The sequence below is a fragment of the Schistocerca americana genome, chromosome 5 (genome assembly GCF_021461395.2).
Source record: "Schistocerca americana isolate TAMUIC-IGC-003095 chromosome 5, iqSchAmer2.1, whole genome shotgun sequence".
Taxonomy (NCBI): Eukaryota; Metazoa; Arthropoda; class Insecta; order Orthoptera; family Acrididae; genus Schistocerca; species Schistocerca americana.
Genome location: NC_060123.1, coordinates 317,831,625 through 317,840,217, shown reverse-complemented (window position 1 = coordinate 317,840,217; position 8,593 = coordinate 317,831,625). Strand labels below are relative to the sequence as shown.

Below are 8,593 nucleotides of genomic sequence, written 5' to 3'. Positions count from 1 at the left end.
TCTTCAACTTTACGGTTCAACCACCAACCCCCCCCCCTCCCCCACCACCACCACCACCACCACCACCACCACATTTGTAGCCGCAAAATGCTACGCAATGTTTTAAATTACTTTTAATATCTGTGAGCACTGAAATGCGTAAGTTGGATATTTTATCCGGTGTTTCATTTTGTACAGAATACAGGTTTATTGTCTTCATTTTATCCATTCACCAGCATTAAAGTACTGAACAACCGTGGGAAATAATTTGAGAGCTTTTTCGTTGCTGCCATCAGTTGCTAGCCCGTAAAACGGAGTTTTCTTCAGGTCATAATTGCAAATAGATACAGAAGGAGGAGCAAGAACGTCTAATTATTGCTGTGGCTTTTGTTCTTAGAACAGTTTGCTTTTTGGAAATTGCAGAATCGAGTTACATAACTGAACACAATTTCGTCCTGCAATCAGGTGACAGAAATGATTGGCGCTGTTTTACAGGTCTGTATACTGTTGTCAGTTCAGCGGAAGCAATGAGCATTGCCTCTCTTGCATCCTGTTTTACCTTAAACGTTTTGAGGTTTTAACTAGAAGCCGTTCCGTGAGTACTTCCTTTGTGATTCTGTGTCTCAGTACGCTGACACAATTGAAAAGCAACTGGAACAAAGTTTGCAAATCCTTCCACATCTGTGTTGCCTTTTTTATGAAAGGTCACATTTCCGTGTGTCCGTCGCTGAAAGAGCACTTGCGTTTCGCTTTTGGCTTCACAAAACAATGAGGACTGACACACCACAATAATACGCAGAAACACTGCAACAGGAAACGACTTAATGGACTCAAGTTACTGAACAATATTAACAAGGGAATAATGTTTGTTATATAGTGTTGTCAAATGCAGTCAAATGGACATAGTGTGAGAGTAAACAACTGGCAGTTGCTTATACGTTATAATTATATTTTATAAAAACTGTCAAAGGGATGAAAAAGAACCATAGCTCGCGACGTGTGAGTTCCCATACTTTATTAATCCCGTATTCGAGAATGTGAGCGCTTAGCGACTTGCAACAAACTTTACACATAATTTCAAACCTTTACGAAATTTATTCTCGCTACAAAATGATGAAAGAAAAAATGTTAATCGTTCACCATTTTTCCGCTGTTCATACAGTAAAGGTATTGCGTGAGGTAAGAAGTTATAATTTATTACTTCTTTATTCCTGACTATTCGTGACACATTTTACAAACAGTATGCTCACATACAACTAAATATTAGTGCAAAATTGTATCATTGTATGACATACTTCAGAAGATATGGCGTCATAAACAATGAGATGTGTCAAAAACTGCCGCATCATGCATGACGTCTAAATTTATTACTTCTTCGGCACTCGCTCAATGCGCAATAAATTTCGTAGGCTGTGTCCACACATGCCGCTGACGTGCTTAAAACAATATATCACTGTATGACCTATGGTTCAGTAGATGTGCTGTCGTCAACAGTGAAATGCGTGAAAAGCACCGCATAGCACAAGTTTAAATTTATTACTTCGTTGCACCTCAATCCATTTGCAACACATTTTGCAGACATCATCCTCATACTTCGCTGAATGCGTTTACAAAATTATATCGTTGTACGCCGCGCAGTTCGGGAGTCACACAATGTGATCAAAAGTATCAGGACACCCCCAAAAACAAACTTTTTTTATATCAAGTGCATTGTGCTGCCACCTACTGCCAGGTACTAAGTATCGGCGATCTCCGTAGTCATTAGACATCGTGAGAGAGCAGAATTGGGAGCTCCGCGAAACTCACGGACTTCGAACTTGGACAGGTGATTGTGTGTCACTTGTGTCATACGTCTGTACGCGAGATTTACACACTCCTAAACATCCCTAGGTCCACTGTTTCCGATATGATAGTGGAGTGGAAACGTGAAGGGACACGTACAACACAAAAGCACACAGGCCGATCTTGTCTGTTGACTGACAGAGACCGCCGACAGTTGAAAAGGTCGTAATGTGTAATAGACACACATATATCCAGATCATCACACAGGAATTCCAAACTGCATCAGGATCCACTGCAAGTACTACAACAGTTAGGCGGGAGGTGAGAAAACTTGGATTTCATTATCGAGCGGCTGCTCATAAGCCACACATCACGCCGATAAACGCCAAACGATGCCTCGCTTGGTGTAAGGAGCATAAACATTGGGCGATTGAACAGTCGAAAAACGTTGTGTGGAAAGACGAATCACGGTACACAATGTGACGATCCGATGGCAGGGTGTGGGTATGGCGAATACCCGGTGAACGTCATCTGCCTGCGAGTGTAGTACCAACAATAAAATTCGGAGGCGATGGTGTTATTGTGTGGTTGCGTTTTCCATGGAGGGGGCTTGCACCCCTTGTTTTGCGTGGCACTATCACATCATAGGCCTACAGTAAGGTTTTAAGCACCTTCTTGCTTCCCACTGTTGAAGAGCAATTCGGGGATGGCGTTTGCATCTTTCAACACGATCGAGCACCTGTTCATAATGCCTGGACTGTGGCGGAGTGTTTACACGACAATGACATCCCTGTAATGGAGTGGCCTGGACAGAGTCCTGACCTGAATCCTGTAGAACACTTTTGGGATGTTTTGGGACGCCGCCTTCGTGCCAGGCCTCACCGATCGCCATCGATACCATTCTTCAGTGCAGCACGCCGTGAAGAATGGGCTGTCATTCCCCAAGAAACGTTCCAGCACCTGATTGAACGTATATCTGCGAGAGTGAAAGCAGTCATCAAGGCTAAGGGTGGGTCAATACCATATTGAATTCCTGCATTACCGATGGAGGGCGCCACGGACTTGTAAGTCATTTTCAGCCAGGTGTCCGGATGCTTTTAATCGCATAGTGTATGACTTTGTAAACATTAAGCCCAAGGCCAGAGTCTGCGTATAGTACGGGCCTGGACGCACAGCCATAAATAAATACGTGGACAACTCCGGGTTTCTCCACTATTATATTTATGTATTGGACTAGTAGAACATAAATCTTAGAGTATCTTACTTGAAAATCGGAACACTTACCCATCCGATTGAGCCATTTTGGGACAACGGGACAGAAATAGAAAAGTCGGGACGTTCCCGGTTAATCTGAGCGTATGGTAATCCTAGATTAATCACGTTCCTTATTACACCTGGTCGATGGTCGTGTCCACATACGTCGTCATCCAGGCAATTGGGTGCTCTAAACAAGAGCTGCGCCACTGTTCAAGGCCGGTGGGGGCACTATTGTTCTGTGGGGGACATTCACCTCGGTTTCCGTGGGACCAGTGGTAGTAATCGAAGACACTATGGCAGGTGCGGACCATTTGGCAGCAAATTATTTTGCCTCACCGGTGTAGCAGACCGGCCGTTTTAACTGTGCATGTGGCACTTGAAGTTAGCGTGTTGTTTCTCTGCCTACCATCAGGGTTTGTGTATGAAATGTAGTGTTAAAAACTGTCTAGAGTGTTTTATATTCTGTTATGTGACATTTTTGTGCTAGGATCACATACGAGCCCACGGTGTGGTTTGTGCAACAGTATTGTATACGACGTACTTTGCTGTATTTTAAAATACATGTCATGTACAATTGTAGAAATACTAATCAAGGTATTGTGATCCATTGTTGTCCATTTCCTACTAATCTTATAATATTTTCAGCTATCTAAATCGCGTATTTACGCCGTGAGTTCTCAAACTGAGGGTTTGTCTCAGTTCTAACCTCTCTTGAAATTTGATTTTTTTCTGTCCTCCCTACCCTAAAAAAGGGTCTTTTCTGAACCATGCAGTAAGCATGTTACTATACGAACACGAAAAAATTAGGAAAATATTGAACAATGATGCAGATACTGACAGTATAACATACAGGGACCAATGATTTTGAAGAAAGTGGTGGTTATGAAGAAGAATCTGACGCCACAACTGAAGTATATGATGTCCTGGACGAGTTGGAGGCAGACTCCGATGACGACAGTGGAAAACCAGTTTGTAGGAAAGTTGTCTGTGGAAAGAATGACTCCAAGTGGCTCAGAAACCCTTTCCACTTTCCAAGAGCCGTAAATGAAGCACATAATGGCTCAAATAAATTGAATGTTTTCAACTTATTTCTTTTAGGTGAAACAACATTACTTTACAATGCAGCTAAGGGCGGAGTGGACACATTGGACCAGCCGTGCCATTCCAAAACAAATCCTATAAGGACAAGAAGATGGTGTCTTAAAACTTTCATGGCCTGTTCATTGCTACGGGCGTGAAATACATGAATACAGTGCTAGTTTTAGAATAAGATAGCTACATCGTCTTATAATATGAGTGTATTTTCACTGAACATTGTTATTCCATGCTGCTAATAAAAACTGACAACGTTCGAACTAACTAAGCAGGTAATTTGCAAAAGGACGGTCAGTAGCAAGTACAACTATTTTTTTAAATCTTATTTTTATAAACAGTTTGTAATTACGAGTGCAGCAGGAAAAGGAACGAAAATCTGAATGGGGACATTTTCCTGAGTAATCTGCCACAAAAGATTTTTCAGCCACATATAGCTCTATTATCAGATGCTTTGCCTCAACTACATGGAGTCTCTTGTTTAATTTGATAAAAAGATACTTAAGAACCAAAGCAGCAAGACTTTTCGTATTTTATTGTACATGAAAATGAAAATAGACAGTCGTTTTCAAATAATTTCAAAGATCTCCGTAATTTTTTAACATTTGTTACTGTAAAACTAATGAATGATTTCCAGGTAATAAGTCACCGAAGTTCATAGTGTGTAAACCGTGTGATAATGCCGCTAGACGCATGTTGAAACTTCTCAAAACAACTTAGCAGTTGCCTCTCAGAATCATCCCACCGAGTTCACAATGGACTATTTATAATGTCGGTCATCAACCATCATGATCAACACACCACATTCCTATTGCATTCTACAGTCATTTAATTCTTTACACCACTATAAGAGAGTAGTAAATACTTATGAACATCAGGTGGTCAAGCACAGGACGGCTGGAACTTGATAACCATATTTCTTGAATAATAATGCATTCCATGAAAAAAATGCACTTATTCCTTACTAACGATATTTACTTTCTCAGTGCAGTTATGAGAGTCTTAATGTGTGACTACATGAGTAGGCAGTCTATGGCCTTCGGAAATGGATTGTGGCGAAGTTTGAAAGGAACTCGTACGCCGAAGCAATGACACCCAAAAGCTGGTGTTTTAGATGAGTGCCCGACCTGTGTCAGGGATAAGACAATACCGAAGAATCTGAAAACCGTGTACAGCGTAATCCCAGTAATCCTATTCTGAACTACATATTAGAAGTCTATACAAAACCACTGACGGGAATATTATAAAGGCACATGCCCTGTCTCCTTTTGTAGATTTATCACCAGGCTAAATTTTTATTGAGCGCTGGAGAATTCCACATCAGTTTCTAAAGAAAGGTGACTGTATGTTACAGTGCGATAAAGCTCGGTATGTAATGTATTAATGTTAATTTAAAATCCTACGAGTAAATTCTGCAATAATGTGCCGTAGAGGGATTAACAGCGTGTATTATCTTAACAGGGACGAGAAGTGCTGTGCACGATGATTTATCGTGGACGCTGGAGGACCGACTACCGTGCAGGCACTCGCAGTCGTGTGAGAACTAGCTTCCCGCTGCGAAAATACAGGTGCGTACGCCTCGATGGTTACCATACACCAAAATACCATCACGTACTTGTAGTCTCTCTCTCTCTCCCTCTCTCTCGCCGGCCGAAGTGGCCGTGCGGTTAAAGGCGCTGCAGTCTGGAACCGCAAGACCGCTACGGTCGCAGGTTCGAATCCTGCTTCGGGCATGGATGTTTGTGATGTCCTTAGGTTAGTTAGGTTTAACTAGTTCTAAGTTCTAGGGGACTAATGACCTCAGCAGTTGAGTCCCATAGTGCTCAGAGCCATTTGAACCAACCCTCTCTCTCTCTCTCTCTCTCCTGTGTGTTTGTGTGTGTGTGTTTGTGTGTTTGTGTGTGCAACATTTATACACTGGTCAAGACTCTTAAGGCAACGGCCTTGCCGCAGTGGATACACCGGTTCCCGTGAGATCACTGAAGTTAAGCGCTGTCGGGCGTGGTCGGCACTTGGATGGGTGACCATCCAGGATACCATGCGCTGTTGCCATTTTTCGGGGTGCACTCAGCCTCGTGATGCCAATTGAGGAGCTACTCGACCGAACAGTAGCGGCTTCGGTCAAGCGGTCAACGACCGGGACAGCGGTGTGCTGACTCCACGCCCCTCCTATCCGCATCCTCCTCTGAGGATGACACGGCGGTCGGATGGTCCAGATAGGCCACTCGTGGCCTGAAGACGGAGTGCAACACACTTAGGGGATCAGTTGAGATATATAGGTTCTGAAGTGTTGGCATCGGCAGAATGAACTAAAATGATGTCGACGTCTTTCTGTCGGTTCTACGGAGTGGAGACAACAACATTAACATCACCGAGATAGTGGTAATACCGGAAAGCTGCTGCAGAGGGGGTTGGTGTTGACTTGTGTTTACTCTAGCAAACGAATTACACAAGCAGTCGGGTTCAGATAGTGTAGTGAGCAGGTAGTGCAATCCAATAACAGTGTGACTCACCAAAGCTATGGCGCGGCGAGCCATAGGACGACTGGAAGCAGGTGGCTGCAGCTATTGGAGCGTCCCAAAGTGTAATTTCCAGGACCTGGACGTTATTTCAGACAACAGGAACCGTTTAAAGAAGGCAAGGCTGAGTTCGTCCTCAGGTAAGCAAGTGATGACCGTTATCTCCCGTTAACAGCCCGTCGAGACAGGAATCTGAACGCAATTCACCTGCAACGCACCCTCCAGGCAGCAACAGGACGCGCAGTATCAACACAAAACAGTCCGAAATCGCCTTTACGAATGTGGCCTCTGCGCACGGAGGCCTATGGAGTGCGTCCCATTAAACCTACGACACCGTTTAGCTCGCAGAAACTGGGCGGAGGAATTTATGATTGGAATCGTAACGGTGCTCTTCACAGATGAGTCAAGATTTTGTGTTCAGCCCGACAATCGTCGTTCCCTCATCTGGAGAGAACGTGGAACTCTGAACAATCCTGCTTATGCGCAGGAAACATCACCATATCCTGGTGGTGGACGAGTTGTGTCGACGGGAGTCAGCATTGGCGGACGTACGGACCTTTAAGCCGTTCAGAATGGAGCTTTGACTGCTCCGAGGTGTAGGGACGAGATCCTTCGACCTTTTTATGGGCCCTACGCTGGTGCCATAGGAGGTGGATTCCTTCTGGTGGACTATAACGCTAGTCCACGCAGAGCTGCACTGGTGAACACCATGCTTGAGGCTGAGGGAATTGTACGAATGAAGTGGCCGGCTTGTTTACCGGACTGAAACCCGATTGAACATATCTGGGATGCACTTGGCAGATGCATTGTAGCCAGACCAGCATCTCCCACAACGGGTGCACATCTGGATATTGCAATCATGGAAGAACGGCCAAATATCCCTCAAGATCTGTTTGATAACTTCATACTGTCCAAGTCACGCAGGTGTGCAACTGTACTGGCCTTCCGAGGTGATCACACACCGTTAGAGGGCAACGAGAATAACTGTTCACTATTATGGTACCCAGATGGTGCCTCGCTCTACGTAAACCTCAAGTAAAGAGATGAGACAGCAAAATATCGCACTGTATCACAAACAAATCACAACTGTAATAGATATGTGAATAAAATACGTTACCGTAAGTCTATTGTGATTGATATCTCACCTCATCCCCTAATTGTTTTGAGCAGTGGATTATTACTATTGGCGATTATAGGAGAAGAAGCTGCGTGCATGAAAGCAATTGCAGTTCCAAAATAAGCTCGTCCTAGATATACTCGTTCCTAGCACTAATTCGTAGCTGCGACATGCAAAATTCGTTACGTTGGAGCTGACTGGTTGACCCCCAACAGGTGCGAGCATTAGTGTGGGGAGACTGGTTTATAGTATTATTATTATACTTAGATTACATTAGATTAGATTAGATTTACTTTCATTCCATATGATCCGTAGTGAGGAGGTCTTCCAGGATGTAGAACATGTCAGAAAAACAATAATACATGACAAATATTTACAACTAAAACAAATAAGCTAATCTACCATTCCACAGGTCCCAAGTGGAATGATCGTCATTTTTTTAATGAACACTATATGAAAGAGTCATTTTACAAATACTAATGTACTGAATTTAAAATAAAAAAAAATTTATTTATTTATTTATAAGGTAATAAACGTGTAATACAACTACTATAATACTTATTTACGACGAACACATTACTGCACTGAAATGGTGCAGAAGTTTGATTGTTCTTACACACACACACACACACACACACACACACACACACACACACACACACACACACACACATACTTACAATGAACACATTACTGCACTGAAATTGTGCAGAAGTCATATTGAACTTCAACAAATCAGTTGATTTTACTGAGAAATTCATCGATGGAGTAAAAGGAGTTGGCCACCAATAAATCCTTTAGGCTTCTCTTAAACTGAATTTCATTGGTTCTTAAGCTTTTTATGGCT

At 43.1% G+C, this 8,593-nt stretch overlaps 1 pseudogene; it reads left to right on the top strand.

Moving 5' to 3' along the window:
* The first annotated feature begins 6,044 nt into the window (after nt 1-6,044).
* LOC124616917 lies at nt 6,045-6,162 on the top strand (annotated as a pseudogene).
* The last annotated feature ends 2,431 nt before the right edge of the window (nt 6,163-8,593 follow it).